Raw genomic sequence first — 26,663 nt, 5'->3', positions numbered from 1 at the left:
ACACATTGCGAGTCGTCACCCGTCCACAAGAGACATTTTTCAAAGAAACGGTGCCTACATCTGCAATTTAAAGAAACACTCTTTTCCTAATATAACATTTTCATTGTTATCATATCGCACTTTCCAGTCTGTTGGGTGTAATGGGTTCCTTCAGTTTTCAGTATAAGTATTTATAAATTGCATTCCCGTAATGCCTCTCGGTATATATTTGCATGCGCCTTTATCATTGGAGGACAAGATGCCAGGATTTACACAGGACGACGTCATTCGTGCAGCAGCATGTGAGATGTTCCGCAAAAGAAGCGACGGGTCTGTATACACGTCTGCGTAAACGAAATAAAAAAAAATGTAACAAATGTACGACTTTCAAAAAGAAAGCAAGCAAAACATTGGTCAAACATTTGTTAAGGTCACACATAATATAAATAAACTCGAACGAATGAACGGGTCACTAAATCCGTTCTTGGTTGATATGCTCGTTTTGTTCTCTTGTTTGGCACAATAATCTAAACACGCAGTTTGTGGCTTTAAAACATGTCTCGTTCTGTTACTATAATAAAAAGTACTTCATCAACTTTTATTTCTTTTTTTAATTCATTAAACTAACCATAACTAGCAAAACTCGTCAGTACTTTTGTCTTAACCCTGTTCACATTTGTTTGTATCGGACCGCTACTGGTAGTTTCGGCTTAGAATATAATACGATAACCCTTTCTGTCCTAACTCAGTTTTCAAAACCAGTAAAGGCTGATACAATACTTGTTCGTGTGTGGAATGGGACAATAAAAAAACAAAAAAAAGAAAACGATGTTTAGACTTACAGCTTCCAGGTTAGTAACATAAATAACAAGGGAAATAGCGCCCCCTGTCAAGCTGCAGAAAGAAAAGCTTACAGCACCTGGTATTCCCAGGCGGTCTCCCATCCAAGTACTAACCAGGCCCGACCTTGCTTAGCTTCCGAGATCAGACGAGATCGGGCGTTCTCAAGGTGGTATGGCCGTAAGCGAACGACAGTCTTGGTTTATCTCTTTCATAGTATTAAGTTAATATCATTCATGCAATGACAGGTTGGGGGAGGGATTTCCAGATCTCTAATTTGTCACAAACGTTAACATTTAAGCAGCTCTGGGCTCCACGTGTGCGGGCCCGTGTGTCCGTGTGTCTGTGTGTGTATATAGCAGCATTAAAAGTGCCATTAGATTCTTGCGAAATTGTATGTTCACAAAGTAGTAGCCACACGTTGGCATTGAAAGTGTTAAGTTCTCAAAGGCATCCATTTTGTATATTACCCTCTTTTAGTTTGAATCTGCAGCAGTGTTGTAATGGATCTCAGCTGTACTACTGAGCTGTGTTGCCGTTGGAGGACTGTATGCCCTGAAACCAATTTGATGTTTATTCTACAAAATAAATCCCCCTTTCAAACAACTCGTGTGGTTCTTTAGGCTGAGCAGTACGGCAAGGGTCCCTCTCCTCCAGTTAGAGACAGCATACATGTGGTTACATGATACATGGATGAAGGCTTATTGTGACCTGTTCGACTCCTCGAGACCATCACTTTCAATTCAAACACAAAATGTCTCGTTTTCAATCGCTCGACAACACCCACAGTACAGAAATGTGCATTAATGATCAACAAAATGAGAATACGTTAAAAAAAAAAAAAAAAAGATGTAAAGCTGGTAGATTCGTATCTCAGAGGAACGGGAAATTAAAACAAGGTAAAGGCAATCATCTAAATAAAGCTGAATCAATAACGGATAACGACATAGAACGTCTGTACAGAACTGAAACACTATGTTTTAAAAAAACAACTGTACCGCTGAACCTCGTCTTCTTTAATATTAGCAACTTTGTAACTTTGATACACGTGCCGCTGACTCGTTACTTTGTCTTCTCAAGATGAAACACTTCACAATACATGTACATAAAACACTTTGGTACTTTCTAGAACATTATACGCTCCGAAAGAAAAAACAAAATCTCATTCCCAGTCTGACAGAGCCACCTGCTGGAGATATATAGATAATCGCTAATTGCTTTCAATACCTGTGTTTTTAACTTTGACTATAACATCAGGGGAGAGCGCGAACGCGATTGCAGCCCTGCTTGTAAATCTGCTTGTATGTGGTTTTATGTTGTCTAATTAAAGTGTTTGTCTGCCAAGATATGATTTAAGGGGCTTAGTGGTCAGGTGGTTAAAGAAAAGCTCTTTTTACCGGGAGGTTCCTGGTTCAATCCCAGCTCAGCCACTGGCTCATTGTGTGTGACCCTGTCCCTGAGCAAGTCCCTTAACCTCCTTGTGCTCCTTCCTTCAAATGAGATGTAAAACCCAGGTCCTATTGTAAGTGACTCAGCAGCAGCAGCAGCAGCAGCAGCAGCAGTTGTGATGCACAGTTTATCTGTAAGTTGCTTTGAATAAAAAACATCAACTAAATAAATAAAACTGATAAGCTCGAAAATGATTTCCAATTATTTAAAATAAAAATAAAAACTTTGATACAGACACTGCTGAGTCTTTACTTTTAGTCTTGTCAATAAAAAATAACGAAACATGGAAATAGATGTGCAGGAACCACGTAGCTATTTATTTGACAGTCAGAAAGCTAAAAACATTGAGCTCCTTTTAAAGAAAACCTGACTCCCTGTGTGACAAAGCCGCCTGCCGGAGAGTTGTTGAACAACTAGTGAGTGAGTTCCTTCCTCCGACGGGTTCGTGTTTGTTTCTGTCTTTGACCATAGTTTCAGGGGAGAGCGCGAACGCAGTCCCCCACTACCAGAAATTATGCAGTCGAGATTCCCGCATTTGGGGAATTCGCAGGGGTCAGCACAGCCGGAGTGCAATGGCCGAGCCTCGCCCTGGGTGAACCACCTTCATGATCATGGTATCTCCCCTGCCAGGTAAGTATGAGTTGTACACATTGCGAGTCGTCACCCGTCCACAAGAGACATTTTTCAAAGAAACGGTGCCTACATCTGCAATTTAAAGAAACACTCTTTTCCTAATATAACATTTTCATTGTTATCATATCGCACTTTCCAGTCTGTTGGGTGTAATGGGTTCCTTCAGTTTTCAGTATAAGTATTTATAAATTGCATTCCCGTAATGCCTCTCGGTATATATTTGCATGCGCCTTTATCATTGGAGGACAAGATGCCAGGATTTACACAGGACGACGTCATTCGTGCAGCAGCATGTGAGATGTTCCGCAAAAGAAGCGACGGGTCTGTATACACGTCTGCGTAAACGAAATAAAAAAAAATGTAACAAATGTACGACTTTCAAAAAGAAAGCAAGCAAAACATTGGTCAAACATTTGTTAAGGTCACACATAATATAAATAAACTCGAACGAATGAACGGGTCACTAAATCCGTTCTTGGTTGATATGCTCGTTTTGTTCTCTTGTTTGGCACAATAATCTAAACACGCAGTTTGTGGCTTTAAAACATGTCTCGTTCTGTTACTATAATAAAAAGTACTTCATCAACTTTTATTTCTTTTTTTAATTCATTAAACTAACCATAACTAGCAAAACTCGTCAGTACTTTTGTCTTAACCCTGTTCACATTTGTTTGTATCGGACCGCTACTGGTAGTTTCGGCTTAGAATATAATACGATAACCCTTTCTGTCCTAACTCAGTTTTCAAAACCAGTAAAGGCTGATACAATACTTGTTCGTGTGTGGAATGGGACAATAAAAAAACAAAAAAAAGAAAACGATGTTTAGACTTACAGCTTCCAGGTTAGTAACATAAATAACAAGGGAAATAGCGCCCCCTGTCAAGCTGCAGAAAGAAAAGCTTACAGCACCTGGTATTCCCAGGCGGTCTCCCATCCAAGTACTAACCAGGCCCGACCTTGCTTAGCTTCCGAGATCAGACGAGATCGGGCGTTCTCAAGGTGGTATGGCCGTAAGCGCACGACAGTCTTGGTTTATCTCTTTCATAGTATTAAGTTAATATCATTCATGCAATGACAGGTTGGGGGAGGGATTTCCAGATCTCTAATTTGTCACAAACGTTAACATTTAAGCAGCTCTGGGCTCCACGTGTGCGGGCCCGTGTGTCCGTGTGTCTGTGTGTGTATATAGCAGCATTAAAAGTGCCATTAGATTCTTGCGAAATTGTATGTTCACAAAGTAGTAGCCACACGTTGGCATTGAAAGTGTTAAGTTCTCAAAGGCATCCATTTTGTATATTACCCTCTTTTAGTTTGAATCTGCAGCAGTGTTGTAATGGATCTCAGCTGTACTACTGAGCTGTGTTGCCGTTGGAGGACTGTATGCCCTGAAACCAATTTGATGTTTATTCTACAAAATAAATCCCCCTTTCAAACAACTCGTGTGGTTCTTTAGGCTGAGCAGTACGGCAAGGGTCCCTCTCCTCCAGTTAGAGACAGCATACATGTGGTTACATGATACATGGATGAAGGCTTATTGTGACCTGTTCGACTCCTCGAGACCATCACTTTCAATTCAAACACAAAATGTCTCGTTTTCAATCGCTCGACAACACCCACAGTACAGAAATGTGCATTAATGATCAACAAAATGAGAATACGTTAAAAAAAAAAAAAAAAAAGATGTAAAGCTGGTAGATTCGTATCTCAGAGGAACGGGAAATTAAAACAAGGTAAAGGCAATCATCTAAATAAAGCTGAATCAATAACGGATAACGACATAGAACGTCTGTACAGAACTGAAACACTATGTTTTAAAAAAACAACTGTACCGCTGAACCTCGTCTTCTTTAATATTAGCAACTTTGTAACTTTGATACACGTGCCGCTGACTCGTTACTTTGTCTTCTCAAGATGAAACACTTCACAATACATGTACATAAAACACTTTGGTACTTTCTAGAACATTATACGCTCCGAAAGAAAAAACAAAATCTCATTCCCAGTCTGACAGAGCCACCTGCTGGAGATATATAGATAATCGCTAATTGCTTTCAATACCTGTGTTTTTAACTTTGACTATAACATCAGGGGAGAGCGCGAACGCGATTGCAGCCCTGCTTGTAAATCTGCTTGTATGTGGTTTTATGTTGTCTAATTAAAGTGTTTGTCTGCCAAGATATGATTTAAGGGGCTTAGTGGTCAGGTGGTTAAAGAAAAGCTCTTTTTACCGGGAGGTTCCTGGTTCAATCCCAGCTCAGCCACTGGCTCATTGTGTGTGACCCTGTCCCTGAGCAAGTCCCTTAACCTCCTTGTGCTCCTTCCTTCAAATGAGATGTAAAACCCAGGTCCTATTGTAAGTGACTCAGCAGCAGCAGCAGCAGCAGCAGCAGCAGTTGTGATGCACAGTTTATCTGTAAGTTGCTTTGAATAAAAAACATCAACTAAATAAATAAAACTGATAAGCTCGAAAATGATTTCCAATTATTTAAAATAAAAATAAAAACTTTGATACAGACACTGCTGAGTCTTTACTTTTAGTCTTGTCAATAAAAAATAACGAAACATGGAAATAGATGTGCAGGAACCACGTAGCTATTTATTTGACAGTCAGAAAGCTAAAAACATTGAGCTCCTTTTAAAGAAAACCTGACCCCCTGTGTGACGAAGCCGCCTGCCGGAGAGTTGTTGAACAACTAGTGAGTGAGTTCCTTCCTCCGACGGGTTCGTGTTTGTTTCTGTCTTTGACCATAGTTTCAGGGGAGAGCGCGAACGCAGTCCCCCACTACCAGAAATTATGCAGTCGAGATTCCCGCATTTGGGGAATTCGCAGGGGTCAGCACAGCCGGAGTGCAATGGCCGAGCCTCGCCCTGGGTGAACCACCTTCATGATCATGGTATCTCCCCTGCCAGGTAAGTATGAGTTGTACACATTGCGAGTCGTCACCCGTCCACAAGAGACATTTTTCAAAGAAACAGTGCCTACATCTGCAATTTAAAGAAACACTCTTTTCCTAATATAACATTTTCATTGTTATCATATCGCACTTTCCAGTCTGTTGGGTGTAATGGGTTCCTTCAGTTTTCAGTATAAGTATTTATAAATTGCATTCCCGTAATGCCTCTCGGTATATATTTGCATGCGCCTTTATCATTGGAGGACAAGATGCCAGGATTTACACAGGACGACGTCATTCGTGCAGCAGCATGTGAGATGTTCCGCAAAAGAAGCGACGGGTCTGTATACACGTCTGCGTAAACGAAATAAAAAAAAATGTAACAAATGTACGACTTTCAAAAAGAAAGCAAGCAAAACATTGGTCAAACATTTGTTAAGGTCACACATAATATAAATAAACTCGAACGAATGAACGGGTCACTAAATCCGTTCTTGGTTGATATGCTCGTTTTGTTCTCTTGTTTGGCACAATAATCTAAACACGCAGTTTGTGGCTTTAAAACATGTCTCGTTCTGTTACTATAATAAAAAGTACTTCATCAACTTTTATTTCTTTTTTTAATTCATTAAACTAACCATAACTAGCAAAACTCGTCAGTACTTTTGTCTTAACCCTGTTCACATTTGTTTGTATCGGACCGCTACTGGTAGTTTCGGCTTAGAATATAATACGATAACCCTTTCTGTCCTAACTCAGTTTTCAAAACCAGTAAAGGCTGATACAATACTTGTTCGTGTGTGGAATGGGACAATAAAAAAACAAAAAAAAGAAAACGATGTTTAGACTTACAGCTTCCAGGTTAGTAACATAAATAACAAGGGAAATAGCGCCCCCTGTCAAGCTGCAGAAAGAAAAGCTTACAGCACCTGGTATTCCCAGGCGGTCTCCCATCCAAGTACTAACCAGGCCCGACCTTGCTTAGCTTCCGAGATCAGACGAGATCGGGCGTTCTCAAGGTGGTATGGCCGTAAGCGAACGACAGTCTTGGTTTATCTCTTTCATAGTATTAAGTTAATATCATTCATGCAATGACAGGTTGGGGGAGGGATTTCCAGATCTCTAATTTGTCACAAACGTTAACATTTAAGCAGCTCTGGGCTCCACGTGTGCGGGCCCGTGTGTCCGTGTGTCTGTGTGTGTATATAGCAGCATTAAAAGTGCCATTAGATTCTTGCGAAATTGTATGTTCACAAAGTAGTAGCCACACGTTGGCATTGAAAGTGTTAAGTTCTCAAAGGCATCCATTTTGTATATTACCCTCTTTTAGTTTGAATCTGCAGCAGTGTTGTAATGGATCTCAGCTGTACTACTGAGCTGTGTTGCCGTTGGAGGACTGTATGCCCTGAAACCAATTTGATGTTTATTCTACAAAATAAATCCCCCTTTCAAACAACTCGTGTGGTTCTTTAGGCTGAGCAGTACGGCAAGGGTCCCTCTCCTCCAGTTAGAGACAGCATACATGTGGTTACATGATACATGGATGAAGGCTTATTGTGACCTGTTCGACTCCTCGAGACCATCACTTTCAATTCAAACACAAAATGTCTCGTTTTCAATCGCTCGACAACACCCACAGTACAGAAATGTGCATTAATGATCAACAAAATGAGAATACGTTAAAAAAAAAAAAAAAAAGATGTAAAGCTGGTAGATTCGTATCTCAGAGGAACGGGAAATTAAAACAAGGTAAAGGCAATCATCTAAATAAAGCTGAATCAATAACGGATAACGACATAGAACGTCTGTACAGAACTGAAACACTATGGTTTAAAAAAACAACTGTACCGCTGAACCTCGTCTTCTTTAATATTAGCAACTTTGATACACGTGCCGCTGACTCGTTACTTTGTCTTCTCAAGATGAAACACTTCACAATACATGTACATAAAACACTTTGGTACTTTCTAGAACATTATACGCTCCGAAAGAAAAAACAAAATCTCATTCCCAGTCTGACAGAGCCACCTGCTGGAGATATATAGATAATCGCTAATTGCTTTCAATACCTGTGTTTTTAACTTTGACTATAACATCAGGGGAGAGCGCGAACGCGATTGCAGCCCTGCTTGTAAATCTGCTTGTATGTGGTTTTATGTTGTCTAATTAAAGTGTTTGTCTGCCAAGATATGATTTAAGGGGCTTAGTGGTCAGGTGGTTAAAGAAAAGCTCTTGTTACCGGGAGGTTCCTGGTTCAATCCCAGCTCAGCCACTGGCTCATTGTGTGTGACCCTGTCCCTGAGCAAGTCCCTTAACCTCCTTGTGCTCCTTCCTTCAAATGAGATGTAAAACCCAGGTCCTATTGTAAGTGACTCAGCAGCAGCAGCAGCAACAGTTGTGATGCACAGTTTATCTGTAAGTTGCTTTGAATAAAAAACATCAACTAAATAAATAAAACTGATAAGCTCGAAAATGATTTCCAATTATTTAAAATAAAAATAAAAACTTTGATACAGACACTGCTGAGTCTTTACTTTTAGTCTTGTCAATAAAAAATAACGAAACATGGAAATAGATGTGCAGGAACCACGTAGCTATTTATTTGACAGTCAGAAAGCTAAAAACATTGAGCTCCTTTTAAAGAAAACCTGACTCCCTGTGTGACGAAGCCGCCTGCCGGAGAGTTGTTGAACAACTAGTGAGTGAGTTCCTTCCTCCGACGGGTTCGTGTTTGTTTCTGTCTTTGACCATAGTTTCAGGGGAGAGCGCGAACGCAGTCCCCCACTACCAGAAATTATGCAGTCGAGATTCCCGCATTTGGGGAATTCGCAGGGGTCAGCACAGCCGGAGTGCAATGGCCGAGCCTCGCCCTGGGTGAACCACCTTCATGATCATGGTATCTCCCCTGCCAGGTAAGTATGAGTTGTACACATTGCGAGTCGTCACCCGTCCACAAGAGACATTTTTCAAAGAAACAGTGCCTACATCTGCAATTTAAAGAAACACTCTTTTCCTAATATAACATTTTCATTGTTATCATATCGCACTTTCCAGTCTGTTGGGTGTAATGGGTTCCTTCAGTTTTCAGTATAAGTATTTATAAATTGCATTCCCGTAATGCCTCTCGGTATATATTTGCATGCGCCTTTATCATTGGAGGACAAGATGCCAGGATTTACACAGGACGACGTCATTCGTGCAGCAGCATGTGAGATGTTCCGCAAAAGAAGCGACGGGTCTGTATACACGTCTGCGTAAACGAAATAAAAAAAAATGTAACAAATGTACGACTTTCAAAAAGAAAGCAAGCAAAACATTGGTCAAACATTTGTTAAGGTCACACATAATATAAATAAACTCGAACGAATGAACGGGTCACTAAATCCGTTCTTGGTTGATATGCTCGTTTTGTTCTCTTGTTTGGCACAATAATCTAAACACGCAGTTTGTGGCTTTAAAACATGTCTCGTTCTGTTACTATAATAAAAAGTACTTCATCAACTTTTATTTCTTTTTTTAATTCATTAAACTAACCATAACTAGCAAAACTCGTCAGTACTTTTGTCTTAACCCTGTTCACATTTGTTTGTATCGGACCGCTACTGGTAGTTTCGGCTTAGAATATAATACGATAACCCTTTCTGTCCTAACTCAGTTTTCAAAACCAGTAAAGGCTGATACAATACTTGTTCGTGTGTGGAATGGGACAATAAAAAAACAAAAAAAAGAAAACGATGTTTAGACTTACAGCTTCCAGGTTAGTAACATAAATAACAAGGGAAATAGCGCCCCCTGTCAAGCTGCAGAAAGAAAAGCTTACAGCACCTGGTATTCCCAGGCGGTCACCCATCCAAGTACTAACCAGGCCCGACCTTGCTTAGCTTCCGAGATCAGACGAGATCGGGCGTTCTCAAGGTGGTATGGCCGTAAGCGAACGACAGTCTTGGTTTATCTCTTTCATAGTATTAAGTTAATATCATTCATGCAATGACAGGTTGGGGGAGGGATTTCCAGATCTCTAATTTGTCACAAACGTTAACATTTAAGCAGCTCTGGGCTCCACGTGTGCGGGCCCGTGTGTCCGTGTGTCTGTGTGTGTATATAGCAGCATTAAAAGTGCCATTAGATTCTTGCGAAATTGTATGTTCACAAAGTAGTAGCCACACGTTGGCATTGAAAGTGTTAAGTTCTCAAAGGCATCCATTTTGTATATTACCCTCTTTTAGTTTGAATCTGCAGCAGTGTTGTAATGGATCTCAGCTGTACTACTGAGCTGTGTTGCCGTTGGAGGACTGTATGCCCTGAAACCAATTTGATGTTTATTCTACAAAATAAATCCCCCTTTCAAACAACTCGTGTGGTTCTTTAGGCTGAGCAGTACGGCAAGGGTCCCTCTCCTCCAGTTAGAGACAGCATACATGTGGTTACATGATACATGGATGAAGGCTTATTGTGACCTGTTCGACTCCTCGAGACCATCACTTTCAATTCAAACACAAAATGTCTCGTTTTCAATCGCTCGACAACACCCACAGTACAGAAATGTGCATTAATGATCAACAAAATGAGAATACGTTAAAAAAAAAAAAAAAAAGATGTAAAGCTGGTAGATTCGTATCTCAGAGGAACGGGAAATTAAAACAAGGTAAAGGCAATCATCTAAATAAAGCTGAATCAATAACGGATAACGACATAGAACGTCTGTACAGAACTGAAACACTATGGTTTAAAAAAACAACTGTACCGCTGAACCTCGTCTTCTTTAATATTAGCAACTTTGATACACGTGCCGCTGACTCGTTACTTTGTCTTCTCAAGATGAAACACTTCACAATACATGTACATAAAACACTTTGGTACTTTCTAGAACATTATACGCTCCGAAAGAAAAAACAAAATCTCATTCCCAGTCTGACAGAGCCACCTGCTGGAGATATATAGATAATCGCTAATTGCTTTCAATACCTGTGTTTTTAACTTTGACTATAACATCAGGGGAGAGCGCGAACGCGATTGCAGCCCTGCTTGTAAATCTGCTTGTATGTGGTTTTATGTTGTCTAATTAAAGTGTTTGTCTGCCAAGATATGATTTAAGGGGCTTAGTGGTCAGGTGGTTAAAGAAAAGCTCTTGTTACCGGGAGGTTCCTGGTTCAATCCCAGCTCAGCCACTGGCTCATTGTGTGTGACCCTGTCCCTGAGCAAGTCCCTTAACCTCCTTGTGCTCCTTCCTTCAAATGAGATGTAAAACCCAGGTCCTATTGTAAGTGACTCAGCAGCAGCAGCAGCAACAGTTGTGATGCACAGTTTATCTGTAAGTTGCTTTGAATAAAAAACATCAACTAAATAAATAAAACTGATAAGCTCGAAAATGATTTCCAATTATTTAAAATAAAAATAAAAACTTTGATACAGACACTGCTGAGTCTTTACTTTTAGTCTTGTCAATAAAAAATAACGAAACATGGAAATAGATGTGCAGGAACCACGTAGCTATTTATTTGACAGTCAGAAAGCTAAAAACATTGAGCTCCTTTTAAAGAAAACCTGACTCCCTGTGTGACGAAGCCGCCTGCCGGAGAGTTGTTGAACAACTAGTGAGTGAGTTCCTTCCTCCGACGGGTTCGTGTTTGTTTCTGTCTTTGACCATAGTTTCAGGGGAGAGCGCGAACGCAGTCCCCCACTACCAGAAATTATGCAGTCGAGATTCCCGCATTTGGGGAATTCGCAGGGGTCAGCACAGCCGGAGTGCAATGGCCGAGCCTCGCCCTGGGTGAACCACCTTCATGATCATGGTATCTCCCCTGCCAGGTAAGTATGAGTTGTACACATTGCGAGTCGTCACCCGTCCACAAGAGACATTTTTCAAAGAAACGGTGCCTACATCTGCAATTTAAAGAAACACTCTTTTCCTAATATAACATTTTCATTGTTATCATATCGCACTTTCCAGTCTGTTGGGTGTAATGGGTTCCTTCAGTTTTCAGTATAAGTATTTATAAATTGCATTCCCGTAATGCCTCTCGGTATATATTTGCATGCGCCTTTATCATTGGAGGACAAGATGCCAGGATTTACACAGGACGACGTCATTCGTGCAGCAGCATGTGAGATGTTCCGCAAAAGAAGCGACGGGTCTGTATACACGTCTGCGTAAACGAAATAAAAAAAAATGTAACAAATGTACGACTTTCAAAAAGAAAGCAAGCAAAACATTGGTCAAACATTTGTTAAGGTCACACATAATATAAATAAACTCGAACGAATGAACGGGTCACTAAATCCGTTCTTGGTTGATATGCTCGTTTTGTTCTCTTGTTTGGCACAATAATCTAAACACGCAGTTTGTGGCTTTAAAACATGTCTCGTTCTGTTACTATAATAAAAAGTACTTCATCAACTTTTATTTCTTTTTTTAATTCATTAAACTAACCATAACTAGCAAAACTCGTCAGTACTTTTGTCTTAACCCTGTTCACATTTGTTTGTATCGGACCGCTACTGGTAGTTTCGGCTTAGAATATAATACGATAACCCTTTCTGTCCTAACTCAGTTTTCAAAACCAGTAAAGGCTGATACAATACTTGTTCGTGTGTGGAATGGGACAATAAAAAAACAAAAAAAAGAAAACGATGTTTAGACTTACAGCTTCCAGGTTAGTAACATAAATAACAAGGGAAATAGCGCCCCCTGTCAAGCTGCAGAAAGAAAAGCTTACAGCACCTGGTATTCCCAGGCGGTCTCCCATCCAAGTACTAACCAGGCCCGACCTTGCTTAGCTTCCGAGATCAGACGAGATCGGGCGTTCTCAAGGTGGTATGGCCGTAAGCGAACGACAGTCTTGGTTTATCTCTTTCATAGTATTAAGTTAATATCATTCATGCAATGACAGGTTGGGGGAGGGATTTCCAGATCTCTAATTTGTCACAAACGTTAACATTTAAGCAGCTCTGGGCTCCACGTGTGCGGGCCCGTGTGTCCGTGTGTCTGTGTGTGTATATAGCAGCATTAAAAGTGCCATTAGATTCTTGCGAAATTGTATGTTCACAAAGTAGTAGCCACACGTTGGCATTGAAAGTGTTAAGTTCTCAAAGGCATCCATTTTGTATATTACCCTCTTTTAGTTTGAATCTGCAGCAGTGTTGTAATGGATCTCAGCTGTACTACTGAGCTGTGTTGCCGTTGGAGGACTGTATGCCCTGAAACCAATTTGATGTTTATTCTACAAAATAAATCCCCCTTTCAAACAACTCGTGTGGTTCTTTAGGCTGAGCAGTACGGCAAGGGTCCCTCTCCTCCAGTTAGAGACAGCATACATGTGGTTACATGATACATGGATGAAGGCTTATTGTGACCTGTTCGACTCCTCGAGACCATCACTTTCAATTCAAACACAAAATGTCTCGTTTTCAATCGCTCGACAACACCCACAGTACAGAAATGTGCATTAATGATCAACAAAATGAGAATACGTTAAAAAAAAAAAAAAAAAGATGTAAAGCTGGTAGATTCGTATCTCAGAGGAACGGGAAATTAAAACAAGGTAAAGGCAATCATCTAAATAAAGCTGAATCAATAACGGATAACGACATAGAACGTCTGTACAGAACTGAAACACTATGGTTTAAAAAAACAACTGTACCGCTGAACCTCGTCTTCTTTAATATTAGCAACTTTGTAACTTTGATACACGTGCCGCTGACTCGTTACTTTGTCTTCTCAAGATGAAACACTTCACAATACATGTACATAAAACACTTTGGTACTTTCTAGAACATTATACGCTCCGAAAGAAAAAACAAAATCTCATTCCCAGTCTGACAGAGCCACCTGCTGGAGATATATAGATAATCGCTAATTGCTTTCAATACCTGTGTTTTTAACTTTGACTATAACATCAGGGGAGAGCGCGAACGCGATTGCAGCCCTGCTTGTAAATCTGCTTGTATGTGGTTTTATGTTGTCTAATTAAAGTGTTTGTCTGCCAAGATATGATTTAAGGGGCTTAGTGGTCAGGTGGTTAAAGAAAAGCTCTTTTTACCGGGAGGTTCCTGGTTCAATCCCAGCTCAGCCACTGGCTCATTGTGTGTGACCCTGTCCCTGAGCAAGTCCCTTAACCTCCTTGTGCTCCTTCCTTCAAATGAGATGTAAAACCCAGGTCCTATTGTAAGTGACTCAGCAGCAGCAGCAGCAGCAGCAGCAGCAGTTGTGATGCACAGTTTATCTGTAAGTTGCTTTGAATAAAAAACATCAACTAAATAAATAAAACTGATAAGCTCGAAAATGATTTCCAATTATTTAAAATAAAAATAAAAACTTTGATACAGACACTGCTGAGTCTTTACTTTTAGTCTTGTCAATAAAAAATAACGAAACATGGAAATAGATGTGCAGGAACCACGTAGCTATTTATTTGACAGTCAGAAAGCTAAAAACATTGAGCTCCTTTTAAAGAAAACCTGACTCCCTGTGTGACGAAGCCGCCTGCCGGAGAGTTGTTGAACAACTAGTGAGTGAGTTCCTTCCTCCGACGGGTTCGTGTTTGTTTCTGTCTTTGACCATAGTTTCAGGGGAGAGCGCGAACGCAGTCCCCCACTACCAGAAATTATGCAGTCGAGATTCCCGCATTTGGGGAATTCGCAGGGGTCAGCACAGCCGGAGTGCAATGGCCGAGCCTCGCCCTGGGTGAACCACCTTCATGATCATGGTATCTCCCCTGCCAGGTAAGTATGAGTTGTACACATTGCGAGTCGTCACCCGTCCACAAGAGACATTTTTCAAAGAAACGGTGCCTACATCTGCAATTTAAAGAAACACTCTTTTCCTAATATAACATTTTCATTGTTATCATATCGCACTTTCCAGTCTGTTGGGTGTAATGGGTTCCTTCAGTTTTCAGTATAAGTATTTATAAATTGCATTCCCGTAATGCCTCTCGGTATATATTTGCATGCGCCTTTATCATTGGAGGACAAGATGCCAGGATTTACACAGGACGACGTCATTCGTGCAGCAGCATGTGAGATGTTCCGCAAAAGAAGCGACGGGTCTGTATACACGTCTGCGTAAACGAAATAAAAAAAAATGTAACAAATGTACGACTTTCAAAAAGAAAGCAAGCAAAACATTGGTCAAACATTTGTTAAGGTCACACATAATATAAATAAACTCGAACGAATGAACGGGTCACTAAATCCGTTCTTGGTTGATATGCTCGTTTTGTTCTCTTGTTTGGCACAATAATCTAAACACGCAGTTTGTGGCTTTAAAACATGTCTCGTTCTGTTACTATAATAAAAAGTACTTCATCAACTTTTATTTCTTTTTTTAATTCATTAAACTAACCATAACTAGCAAAACTCGTCAGTACTTTTGTCTTAACCCTGTTCACATTTGTTTGTATCGGACCGCTACTGGTAGTTTCGGCTTAGAATATAATACGATAACCCTTTCTGTCCTAACTCAGTTTTCAAAACCAGTAAAGGCTGATACAATACTTGTTCGTGTGTGGAATGGGACAATAAAAAAACAAAAAAAAGAAAACGATGTTTAGACTTACAGCTTCCAGGTTAGTAACATAAATAACAAGGGAAATAGCGCCCCCTGTCAAGCTGCAGAAAGAAAAGCTTACAGCACCTGGTATTCCCAGGCGGTCTCCCATCCAAGTACTAACCAGGCCCGACCTTGCTTAGCTTCCGAGATCAGACGAGATCGGGCGTTCTCAAGGTGGTATGGCCGTAAGCGAACGACAGTCTTGGTTTATCTCTTTCATAGTATTAAGTTAATATCATTCATGCAATGACAGGTTGGGGGAGGGATTTCCAGATCTCTAATTTGTCACAAACGTTAACATTTAAGCAGCTCTGGGCTCCACGTGTGCGGGCCCGTGTGTCCGTGTGTCTGTGTGTGTATATAGCAGCATTAAAAGTGCCATTAGATTCTTGCGAAATTGTATGTTCACAAAGTAGTAGCCACACGTTGGCATTGAAAGTGTTAAGTTCTCAAAGGCATCCATTTTGTATATTACCCTCTTTTAGTTTGAATCTGCAGCAGTGTTGTAATGGATCTCAGCTGTACTACTGAGCTGTGTTGCCGTTGGAGGACTGTATGCCCTGAAACCAATTTGATGTTTATTCTACAAAATAAATCCCCCTTTCAAACAACTCGTGTGGTTCTTTAGGCTGAGCAGTACGGCAAGGGTCCCTCTCCTCCAGTTAGAGACAGCATACATGTGGTTACATGATACATGGATGAAGGCTTATTGTGACCTGTTCGACTCCTCGAGACCATCACTTTCAATTCAAACACAAAATGTCTCGTTTTCAATCGCTCGACAACACCCACAGTACAGAAATGTGCATTAATGATCAACAAAATGAGAATACGTTAAAAAAAAAAAAAAAAAGATGTAAAGCTGGTAGATTCGTATCTCAGAGGAACGGGAAATTAAAACAAGGTAAAGGCAATCATCTAAATAAAGCTGAATCAATAACGGATAACGACATAGAACGTCTGTACAGAACTGAAACACTATGTTTTAAAAAAACAACTGTACCGCTGAACCTCGTCTTCTTTAATATTAGCAACTTTGTAACTTTGATACACGTGCCGCTGACTCGTTACTTTGTCTTCTCAAGATGAAACACTTCACAATACATGTACATAAAACACTTTGGTACTTTCTAGAACATTATACGCTCCGAAAGAAAAAACAAAATCTCATTCCCAGTCTGACAGAGCCACCTGCTGGAGATATATAGATAATCGCTAATTGCTTTCAATACCTGTGTTTTTAACTTTGACTATAACATCAGGGGAGAGCGCGAACGCGATTGCAGCCCTGCTTGTAAATCTGCTTGTATGTGGTTTTATGTTGTCTAATTAAAGTGTTTGTCTGCCAAGATATGATTTAAGGGGCTTAGTGGTCAGGTGGTTAAAGAAAAGCTCTTGTTACCGGGAGGTTCCTGGTTCAATCCCAGCTCAGCCACTGGCTCATTGTGTGTGACCCTGTCCCTGAGCAAGTCCCTTAACCTCCTTGTGCTCCTTCCTTCAAATGAGATGTAAAACCCAGGTCCTATTGTAAGTGACTCAGCAGCAGCAGCAGCAGCAGCAGCAGCAGTTGTGATGCACAGTTTATCTGTAAGTTGCTTTGAATAAAAAACATCAACTAAATAAATAAAACTGATAAGCTCGAAAATGATTTCCAATTATTTAAAATAAAAATAAAAACTTTGATACAGACACTGCTGAGTCTTTACTTTTAGTCTTGTCAATAAAAAATAACGAAACATGGAAATAGATGTGCAGGAACCACGTAGCTATTTATTTGACAGTCAGAAAGCTAAAAACATTGAGCTCCTTTTAAAGAAAACCTGACTCCCTGTGTGACGAAGCCGCCTGCCGGAGAGTTGTTGAACAACTAGTGAGTGAGTTCCTTCCTCCGACGGGTTCGTGTTTGTTTCTGTCTTTGACCATAGTTTCAGGGGAGAGCGCGAACGCAGTCCCCCACTACCAGAAATTATGCAGTCGAGATTCCCGCATTTGGGGAATTCGCAGGGGTCAGCACAGCCGGAGTGCAATGGCCGAGCCTCGCCCTGGGTGAACCACCTTCATGATCATGGTATCTCCCCTGCCAGGTAAGTATGAGTTGTACACATTGCGAGTCGTCACCCGTCCACAAGAGACATTTTTCAAAGAAACGGTGCCTACATCTGCAATTTAAAGAAACACTCTTTTCCTAATATAACATTTTCATTGTTATCATATCGCACTTTCCAGTCTGTTGGGTGTAATGGGTTCCTTCAGTTTTCAGTATAAGTATTTATAAATTGCATTCCCGTAATGCCTCTCGGTATATATTTGCATGCGCCTTTATCATTGGAGGACAAGATGCCAGGATTTACACAGGACGACGTCATTCGTGCAGCAGCATGTGAGATGTTCCGCAAAAGAAGCGACGGGTCTGTATACACGTCTGCGTAAACGAAATAAAAAAAAATGTAACAAATGTACGACTTTCAAAAAGAAAGCAAGCAAAACATTGGTCAAACATTTGTTAAGGTCACACATAATATAAATAAACTCGAACGAATGAACGGGTCACTAAATCCGTTCTTGGTTGATATGCTCGTTTTGTTCTCTTGTTTGGCACAATAATCTAAACACGCAGTTTGTGGCTTTAAAACATGTCTCGTTCTGTTACTATAATAAAAAGTACTTCATCAACTTTTATTTCTTTTTTTAATTAATTAAACTAACCATAACTAGCAAAACTCGTCAGTACTTTTGTCTTAACCCTGTTCACATTTGTTTGTATCGGACCGCTACTGGTAGTTTCGGCTTAGAATATAATACGATAACCCTTTCTGTCCTAACTCAGTTTTCAAAACCAGTAAAGGCTGATACAATACTTGTTCGTGTGTGGAATGGGACAATAAAAAAACAAAAAAAAGAAAACGATGTTTAGACTTACAGCTTCCAGGTTAGTAACATAAATAACAAGGGAAATAGCGCCCCCTGTCAAGCTGCAGAAAGAAAAGCTTACAGCACCTGGTATTCCCAGGCGGTCTCCCATCCAAGTACTAACCAGGCCCGACCTTGCTTAGCTTCCGAGATCAGACGAGATCGGGCGTTCTCAAGGTGGTATGGCCGTAAGCGAACGACAGTCTTGGTTTATCTCTTTCATAGTATTAAGTTAATATCATTCATGCAATGACAGGTTGGGGGAGGGATTTCCAGATCTCTAATTTGTCACAAACGTTAACATTTAAGCAGCTCTGGGCTCCACGTGTGCGGGCCCGTGTGTCCGTGTGTCTGTGTGTGTATATAGCAGCATTAAAAGTGCCATTAGATTCTTGCGAAATTGTATGTTCACAAAGTAGTAGCCACACGTTGGCATTGAAAGTGTTAAGTTCTCAAAGGCATCCATTTTGTATATTACCCTCTTTTAGTTTGAATCTGCAGCAGTGTTGTAATGGATCTCAGCTGTACTACTGAGCTGTGTTGCCGTTGGAGGACTGTATGCCCTGAAACCAATTTGATGTTTATTCTACAAAATAAATCCCCCTTTCAAACAACTCGTGTGGTTCTTTAGGCTGAGCAGTACGGCAAGGGTCCCTCTCCTCCAGTTAGAGACAGCATACATGTGGTTACATGATACATGGATGAAGGCTTATTGTGACCTGTTCGACTCCTCGAGACCATCACTTTCAATTCAAACACAAAATGTCTCGTTTTCAATCGCTCGACAACACCCACAGTACAGAAATGTGCATTAATGATCAACAAAATGAGAATACGTTAAAAAAAAAAAAAAAAGATGTAAAGCTGGTAGATTCGTATCTCAGAGGAACGGGAAATTAAAACAAGGTAAAGGCAATCATCTAAATAAAGCTGAATCAATAACGGATAACGACATAGAACGTCTGTACAGAACTGAAACACTATGGTTTAAAAAAACAACTGTACCGCTGAACCTCGTCTTCTTTAATATTAGCAACTTTGTAACTTTGATACACGTGCCGCTGACTCGTTACTTTGTCTTCTCAAGATGAAACACTTCACAATACATGTACATAAAACACTTTGGTACTTTCTAGAACATTATACGCTCCGAAAGAAAAAACAAAATCTCATTCCCAGTCTGACAGAGCCACCTGCTGGAGATATATAGATAATCGCTAATTGCTTTCAATACCTGTGTTTTTAACTTTGACTATAACATCAGGGGAGAGCGCGAACGCGATTGCAGCCCTGCTTGTAAATCTGCTTGTATGTGGTTTTATGTTGTCTAATTAAAGTGTTTGTCTGCCAAGATATGATTTAAGGGGCTTAGTGGTCAGGTGGTTAAAGAAAAGCTCTTGTTACCGGGAGGTTCCTGGTTCAATCCCAGCTCAGCCACTGGCTCATTGTGTGTGACCCTGTCCCTGAGCAAGTCCCTTAACCTCCTTGTGCTCCTTCCTTCAAATGAGATGTAAAACCCAGGTCCTATTGTAAGTGACTCAGCAGCAGCAGCAGCAGCAGCAGCAGCAGCAGTTGTGATGCACAGTTTATCTGTAAGTTGCTTTGAATAAAAAACATCAACTAAATAAATAAAACTGATAAGCTCGAAAATGATTTCCAATTATTTAAAATAAAAATAAAAACTTTGATACAGACACTGCTGAGTCTTTACTTTTAGTCTTGTCAATAAAAAATAACGAAACATGGAAATAGATGTGCAGGAACCACGTAGCTATTTATTTGACAGTCAGAAAGCTAAAAACATTGAGCTCCTTTTAAAGAAAACCTGACTCCCTGTGTGACGAAGCCGCCTGCCGGAGAGTTGTTGAACAACTAGTGAGTGAGTTCCTTCCTCCGACGGGTTCGTGTTTGTTTCTGTCTTTGACCATAGTTTCAGGGGAGAGCGCGAACGCAGTCCCCCACTACCAGAAATTATGCAGTCGAGATTCCCGCATTTGGGGAATTCGCAGGGGTCAGCACAGCCGGAGTGCAATGGCCGAGCCTCGCCCTGGGTGAACCACCTTCATGATCATGGTATCTCCCCTGCCAGGTAAGTATGAGTTGTACACATTGCGAGTCGTCACCCGTCCACAAGAGACATTTTTCAAAGAAACGGTGCCTACATCTGCAATTTAAAGAAACACTCTTTTCCTAATATAACATTTTCATTGTTATCATATCGCACTTTCCAGTCTGTTGGGTGTAATGGGTTCCTTCAGTTTTCAGTATAAGTATTTATAAATTGCATTCCCGTAATGCCTCTCGGTATATATTTGCATGCGCCTTTATCATTGGAGGACAAGATGCCAGGATTTACACAGGACGACGTCATTCGTGCAGCAGCATGTGAGATGTTCCGCAAAAGAAGCGACGGGTCTGTATACACGTCTGCGTAAACGAAATAAAAAAAAATGTAACAAATGTACGACTTTCAAAACGAAAGCAAGCAAAACATTGGTCAAACATTTGTTAAGGTCACACATAATATAAATAAACTCGAACGAATGAACGGGTCACTAAATCCGTTCTTGGTTGATATGCTCGTTTTGTTCTCTTGTTTGGCACAATAATCTAAACACGCAGTTTGTGGCTTTAAAACATGTCTCGTTCTGTTACTATAATAAAAAGTACTTCATCAACTTTTATTTCTTTTTTTAATTCATTAAACTAACCATAACTAGCAAAACTCGTCAGTACTTTTGTCTTAACCCTGTTCACATTTGTTTGTATCGGACCGCTACTGGTAGTTTCGGCTTAGAATATAATACGATAACCCTTTCTGTCCTAACTCAGTTTTCAAAACCAGTAAAGGCTGATACAATACTTGTTCGTGTGTGGAATGGGACAATAAAAAAACAAAAAAAAGAAAACGATGTTTAGACTTACAGCTTCCAGGTTAGTAACATAAATAACAAGGGAAATAGCGCCCCCTGTCAAGCTGCAGAAAGAAAAGCTTACAGCACCTGGTATTCCCAGGCGGTCTCCCATCCAAGTACTAACCAGGCCCGACCTTGCTTAGCTTCCGAGATCAGACGAGATCGGGCGTTCTCAAGGTGGTATGGCCGTAAGCGAACGACAGTCTTGGTTTATCTCTTTCATAGTATTAAGTTAATATCATTCATGCAATGACAGGTTGGGGGAGGGATTTCCAGATCTCTAATTTGTCACAAACGTTAACATTTAAGCAGCTCTGGGCTCCACGTGTGCGGGCCCGTGTGTCCGTGTGTCTGTGTGTGTATATAGCAGCATTAAAAGTGCCATTAGATTCTTGCGAAATTGTATGTTCACAAAGTAGTAGCCACACGTTGGCATTGAAAGTGTTAAGTTCTCAAAGGCATCCATTTTGTATATTACCCTCTTTTAGTTTGAATCTGCAGCAGTGTTGTAATGGATCTCAGCTGTACTACTGAGCTGTGTTGCCGTTGGAGGACTGTATGCCCTGAAACCAATTTGATGTTTATTCTACAAAATAAATCCCCCTTTCAAACAACTCGTGTGGTTCTTTAGGCTGAGCAGTACGGCAAGGGTCCCTCTCCTCCAGTTAGAGACAGCATACATGTGGTTACATGATACATGGATGAAGGCTTATTGTGACCTGTTCGACTCCTCGAGACCATCACTTTCAATTCAAACACAAAATGTCTCGTTTTCAATCGCTCGACAACACCCACAGTACAGAAATGTGCATTAATGATCAACAAAATGAGAATACGTTAAAAAAAAAAAAAAAAAGATGTAAAGCTGGTAGATTCGTATCTCAGAGGAACGGGAAATTAAAACAAGGTAAAGGCAATCATCTAAATAAAGCTGAATCAATAACGGATAACGACATAGAACGTCTGTACAGAACTGAAACACTATGTTTTAAAAAAACAACTGTACCGCTGAACCTCGTCTTCTTTAATATTAGCAACTTTGTAACTTTGATACACGTGCCGCTGACTCGTTACTTTGTCTTCTCAAGATGAAACACTTCACAATACATGTACATAAAACACTTTGGTACTTTCTAGAACATTATACGCTCCGAAAGAAAAAACAAAATCTCATTCCCAGTCTGACAGAGCCACCTGCTGGAGATATATAGATAATCGCTAATTGCTTTCAATACCTGTGTTTTTAACTTTGACTATAACATCAGGGGAGAGCGCGAACGCGATTGCAGCCCTGCTTGTAAATCTGCTTGTATGTGGTTTTATGTTGTCTAATTAAAGTGTTTGTCTGCCAAGATATGATTTAAGGGGCTTAGTGGTCAGGTGGTTAAAGAAAAGCTCTTTTTACCGGGAGGTTCCTGGTTCAATCCCAGCTCAGCCACTGGCTCATTGTGTGTGACCCTGTCCCTGAGCAAGTCCCTTAACCTCCTTGTGCTCCTTCCTTCAAATGAGATGTAAAACCCAGGTCCTATTGTAAGTGACTCAGCAGCAGCAGCAGCAGCAGCAGCAGCAGTTGTGATGCACAGTTTATCTGTAAGTTGCTTTGAATAAAAAACATCAACTAAATAAATAAAACTGATAAGCTCGAAAATGATTTCCAATTATTTAAAATAAAAATAAAAACTTTGATACAGACACTGCTGAGTCTTTACTTTTAGTCTTGTCAATAAAAAATAACGAAACATGGAAATAGATGTGCAGGAACCACGTAGCTATTTATTTGACAGTCAGAAAGCTAAAAACATTGAGCTCCTTTTAAAGAAAACCTGACTCCCTGTTTGACGAAGCCGCCTGCCGGAGAGTTGTTGAACAACTAGTGAGTGAGTTCCTTCCTCCGACGGGTTCGTGTTTGTTTCTGTCTTTGACCATAGTTTCAGGGGAGAGCGCGAACGCAGTCCCCCACTACCAGAAATTATGCAGTCGAGATTCCCGCATTTGGGGAATTCGCAGGGGTCAGCACAGCCGGAGTGCAATGGCCGAGCCTCGCCCTGGGTGAACCACCTTCATGATCATGGTATCTCCCCTGCCAGGTAAGTATGAGTTGTACACATTGCGAGTCGTCACCCGTCCACAAGAGACATTTTTCAAAGAAACGGTGCCTACATCTGCAATTTAAAGAAACACTCTTTTCCTAATATAACATTTTCATTGTTATCATATCGCACTTTCCAGTCTGTTGGGTGTAATGGGTTCCTTCAGTTTTCAGTATAAGTATTTATAAATTGCATTCCCGTAATGCCTCTCGGTATATATTTGCATGCGCCTTTATCATTGGAGGACAAGATGCCAGGATTTACACAGGACGACGTCATTCGTGCAGCAGCATGTGAGATGTTCCGCAAAAGAAGCGACGGGTCTGTATACACGTCTGCGTAAACGAAATAAAAAAAAATGTAACAAATGTACGACTTTCAAAAAGAAAGCAAGCAAAACATTGGTCAAACATTTGTTAAGGTCACACATAATATAAATAAACTCGAACGAATGAACGGGTCACTAAATCCGTTCTTGGTTGATATGCTCGTTTTGTTCTCTTGTTTGGCACAATAATCTAAACACGCAGTTTGTGGCTTTAAAACATGTCTCGTTCTGTTACTATAATAAAAAGTACTTCATCAACTTTTATTTCTTTTTTTAATTCATTAAACTAACCATAACTAGCAAAACTCGTCAGTACTTTTGTCTTAACCCTGTTCACATTTGTTTGTATCGGACCGCTACTGGTAGTTTCGGCTTAGAATATAATACGATAACCCTTTCTGTCCTAACTCAGTTTTCAAAACCAGTAAAGGCTGATACAATACTTGTTCGTGTGTGGAATGGGACAATAAAAAAACAAAAAAAAGAAAACGATGTTTAGACTTACAGCTTCCAGGTTAGTAACATAAATAACAAGGGAAATAGCGCCCCCTGTCAAGCTGCAGAAAGAAAAGCTTACAGCACCTGGTATTCCCAGGCGGTCTCCCATCCAAATACTAACCAGGCCCGACCTTGCTTAGCTTCCGAGATCAGACGAGATCGGGCGTTCTCAAGGTGGTATGGCCGTAAGCGAACGACAGTCTTGGTTTATCTCTTTCATAGTATTAAGTTAATATCATTCATGCAATGACACGTTGGGGGAGGGATTTCCAGATCTCTAATTTGTCACAAACGTTAACATTTAAGCAGCTCTGGGCTCCACGTGTGCGGGCCCGTGTGTCCGTGTGTCTGTGTGTGTATATAGCAGCATTAAAAGTGCCATTAGATTCTTGCGAAATTGTATGTTCACAAAGTAGTAGCCACACGTTGGCATTGAAAGTGTTAAGTTCTCAAAGGCATCCATTTTGTATATTACCCTCTTTTAGTTTGAATCTGCAGCAGTGTTGTAATGGATCTCAGCTGTACTACTGAGCTGTGTTGCCGTTGGAGGACTGTATGCCCTGAAACCAATTTGATGTTTATTCTACAAAATAAATCCCCCTTTCAAACAACTCGTGTGGTTCTTTAGGCTGAGCAGTACGGCAAGGGTCCCTCTCCTCCAGTTAGAGACAGCATACATGTGGTTACATGATACATGGATGAAGGCTTATTGTGACCTGTTCGACTCCTCGAGACCATCACTTTCAATTCAAACACAAAATGTCTCGTTTTCAATCGCTCGACAACACCCACAGTACAGAAATGTGCATTAATGATCAACAAAATGAGAATACGTTAAAAAAAAAAAAAAAAAAGATGTAAAGCTGGTAGATTCGTATCTCAGAGGAACGGGAAATTAAAACAAGGTAAAGGCAATCATCTAAATAAAGCTGAATCAATAACGGATAACGACATAGAACGTCTGTACAGAACTGAAACACTATGTTTTAAAAAAACAACTGTACCGCTGAACCTCGTCTTCTTTAATATTAGCAACTTTGTAACTTTGATACACGTGCCGCTGACTCGTTACTTTGTCTTCTCAAGATGAAACACTTCACAATACATGTACATAAAACACTTTGGTACTTTCTAGAACATTATACGCTCCGAAAGAAAAAACAAAATCTCATTCCCAGTCTGACAGAGCCACCTGCTGGAGATATATAGATAATCGCTAATTGCTTTCAATACCTGTGTTTTTAACTTTGACTATAACATCAGGGGAGAGCGCGAACGCGATTGCAGCCCTGCTTGTAAATCTGCTTGTATGTGGTTTTATGTTGTCTAATTAAAGTGTTTGTCTGCCAAGATATGATTTAAGGGGCTTAGTGGTCAGGTGGTTAAAGAAAAGCTCTTGTTACCGGGAGGTTCCTGGTTCAATCCCAGCTCAGCCACTGGCTCATTGTGTGTGACCCTGTCCCTGAGCAAGTCCCTTAACCTCCTTGTGCTCCTTCCTTCAAATGAGATGTAAAACCCAGGTCCTATTGTAAGTGACTCAGCAGCAGCAGCAGCAGCAGCAGCAGCAGTTGTGATGCACAGTTTATCTGTAAGTTGCTTTGAATAAAAAACATCAACTAAATAAATAAAACTGATAAGCTCGAAAATGATTTCCAATTATTTAAAATAAAAATAAAAACTTTGATACAGACACTGCTGAGTCTTTACTTTTAGTCTTGTCAATAAAAAATAACGAAACATGGAAATAGATGTGCAGGAACCACGTAGCTATTTATTTGACAGTCAGAAAGCTAAAAACATTGAGCTCCTTTTAAAGAAAACCTGACTCCCTGTGTGACGAAGCCGCCTGCCGGAGAGTTGTTGAACAACTAGTGAGTTCCTTCCTTCCTCCGACGGGTTCGTGTTTGTTTCTGTCTTTGACCATAGTTTCAGGGGAGAGCGCGAACGCAGTCCCCCACTACCAGAAATTATGCAGTCGAGATTCCCGCATTTGGGGAATTCGCAGGGGTCAGCACAGCCGGAGTGCAATGGCCGAGCCTCGCCCTGGGTGAACCACCTTCATGATCATGGTATCTCCCCTGCCAGGTAAGTATGAGTTGTACACATTGCGAGTCGTCACCCGTCCACAAGAGACATTTTTCAAAGAAACGGTGCCTACATCTGCAATTTAAAGAAACACTCTTTTCCTAATATAACATTTTCATTGTTATCATATCGCACTTTCCAGTCTGTTGGGTGTAATGGGTTCCTTCAGTTTTCAGTATAAGTATTTATAAATTGCATTCCCGTAATGCCTCTCGGTATATATTTGCATGCGCCTTTATCATTGGAGGACAAGATGCCAGGATTTACACAGGACGACGTCATTCGTGCAGCAGCATGTGAGATGTTCCGCAAAAGAAGCGACGGGTCTGTATACACGTCTGCGTAAACGAAATAAAAAAAAATGTAACAAATGTACGACTTTCAAAAAGAAAGCAAGCAAAACATTGGTCAAACATTTGTTAAGGTCACACATAATATAAATAAACTCGAACGAATGAACGGGTCACTAAATCCGTTCTTGGTTGATATGC

At 40.6% G+C, this 26,663-nt stretch overlaps 18 non-coding genes across 18 annotated transcripts; all 18 read right to left on the bottom strand.

Moving 5' to 3' along the window:
- Positions 1–886: 886 nt before the first annotated feature.
- LOC131706697 (5S ribosomal RNA) lies at positions 887–1,005 on the bottom strand. Its single transcript, XR_009310747.1, has one exon. It is a non-coding gene; the product is annotated as a 5S ribosomal RNA (ribosomal RNA).
- A 1,737-nt stretch (positions 1,006–2,742) lies between these two features.
- On the bottom strand, positions 2,743–2,906 carry LOC131707349 (U1 spliceosomal RNA). Its single transcript, XR_009311140.1, has one exon. It is a non-coding gene; the product is annotated as a U1 spliceosomal RNA (small nuclear RNA).
- Positions 2,907–3,799: 893 nt separating this feature from the next.
- LOC131706693 (5S ribosomal RNA) lies at positions 3,800–3,918 on the bottom strand. Its single transcript, XR_009310746.1, has one exon. It is a non-coding gene; the product is annotated as a 5S ribosomal RNA (ribosomal RNA).
- Positions 3,919–5,656: 1,738 nt separating this feature from the next.
- LOC131707348 (U1 spliceosomal RNA) lies at positions 5,657–5,820 on the bottom strand. Its single transcript, XR_009311138.1, has one exon. It is a non-coding gene; the product is annotated as a U1 spliceosomal RNA (small nuclear RNA).
- Positions 5,821–6,713: 893 nt separating this feature from the next.
- LOC131706690 (5S ribosomal RNA) lies at positions 6,714–6,832 on the bottom strand. The gene has a single exon (XR_009310744.1). It is a non-coding gene; the product is annotated as a 5S ribosomal RNA (ribosomal RNA).
- Positions 6,833–8,552: 1,720 nt separating this feature from the next.
- On the bottom strand, positions 8,553–8,716 carry LOC131707346 (U1 spliceosomal RNA). Its single transcript, XR_009311137.1, has one exon. It is a non-coding gene; the product is annotated as a U1 spliceosomal RNA (small nuclear RNA).
- An 893-nt stretch (positions 8,717–9,609) lies between these two features.
- Positions 9,610–9,728, bottom strand: LOC131707131 (5S ribosomal RNA). Its single transcript, XR_009310998.1, has one exon. It is a non-coding gene; the product is annotated as a 5S ribosomal RNA (ribosomal RNA).
- A 1,720-nt stretch (positions 9,729–11,448) lies between these two features.
- Positions 11,449–11,612, bottom strand: LOC131707345 (U1 spliceosomal RNA). The gene has a single exon (XR_009311136.1). It is a non-coding gene; the product is annotated as a U1 spliceosomal RNA (small nuclear RNA).
- Positions 11,613–12,505: 893 nt separating this feature from the next.
- LOC131706688 (5S ribosomal RNA) lies at positions 12,506–12,624 on the bottom strand. The gene has a single exon (XR_009310742.1). It is a non-coding gene; the product is annotated as a 5S ribosomal RNA (ribosomal RNA).
- Positions 12,625–14,361: 1,737 nt separating this feature from the next.
- Positions 14,362–14,525, bottom strand: LOC131707343 (U1 spliceosomal RNA). The gene has a single exon (XR_009311134.1). It is a non-coding gene; the product is annotated as a U1 spliceosomal RNA (small nuclear RNA).
- Positions 14,526–15,418: 893 nt separating this feature from the next.
- LOC131706684 (5S ribosomal RNA) lies at positions 15,419–15,537 on the bottom strand. The gene has a single exon (XR_009310740.1). It is a non-coding gene; the product is annotated as a 5S ribosomal RNA (ribosomal RNA).
- A 1,737-nt stretch (positions 15,538–17,274) lies between these two features.
- LOC131707341 (U1 spliceosomal RNA) lies at positions 17,275–17,438 on the bottom strand. Its single transcript, XR_009311133.1, has one exon. It is a non-coding gene; the product is annotated as a U1 spliceosomal RNA (small nuclear RNA).
- Positions 17,439–18,331: 893 nt separating this feature from the next.
- On the bottom strand, positions 18,332–18,450 carry LOC131706681 (5S ribosomal RNA). The gene has a single exon (XR_009310739.1). It is a non-coding gene; the product is annotated as a 5S ribosomal RNA (ribosomal RNA).
- Positions 18,451–20,189: 1,739 nt separating this feature from the next.
- On the bottom strand, positions 20,190–20,353 carry LOC131707339 (U1 spliceosomal RNA). The gene has a single exon (XR_009311126.1). It is a non-coding gene; the product is annotated as a U1 spliceosomal RNA (small nuclear RNA).
- An 893-nt stretch (positions 20,354–21,246) lies between these two features.
- On the bottom strand, positions 21,247–21,365 carry LOC131706677 (5S ribosomal RNA). Its single transcript, XR_009310738.1, has one exon. It is a non-coding gene; the product is annotated as a 5S ribosomal RNA (ribosomal RNA).
- A 1,737-nt stretch (positions 21,366–23,102) lies between these two features.
- Positions 23,103–23,266, bottom strand: LOC131707338 (U1 spliceosomal RNA). The gene has a single exon (XR_009311124.1). It is a non-coding gene; the product is annotated as a U1 spliceosomal RNA (small nuclear RNA).
- An 893-nt stretch (positions 23,267–24,159) lies between these two features.
- LOC131706778 (5S ribosomal RNA) lies at positions 24,160–24,278 on the bottom strand. The gene has a single exon (XR_009310788.1). It is a non-coding gene; the product is annotated as a 5S ribosomal RNA (ribosomal RNA).
- A 1,738-nt stretch (positions 24,279–26,016) lies between these two features.
- On the bottom strand, positions 26,017–26,180 carry LOC131707337 (U1 spliceosomal RNA). Its single transcript, XR_009311123.1, has one exon. It is a non-coding gene; the product is annotated as a U1 spliceosomal RNA (small nuclear RNA).
- Between the last annotated feature and the right edge of the window lie 483 nt (positions 26,181–26,663).

Source organism: Acipenser ruthenus, chromosome 2 (genome assembly GCF_902713425.1).
Source record: "Acipenser ruthenus chromosome 2, fAciRut3.2 maternal haplotype, whole genome shotgun sequence".
Lineage (NCBI taxonomy): Eukaryota > Metazoa > Chordata > Actinopteri > Acipenseriformes > Acipenseridae > Acipenser > Acipenser ruthenus.
This window is presented reverse-complemented; position numbering and strand designations above follow the sequence as displayed.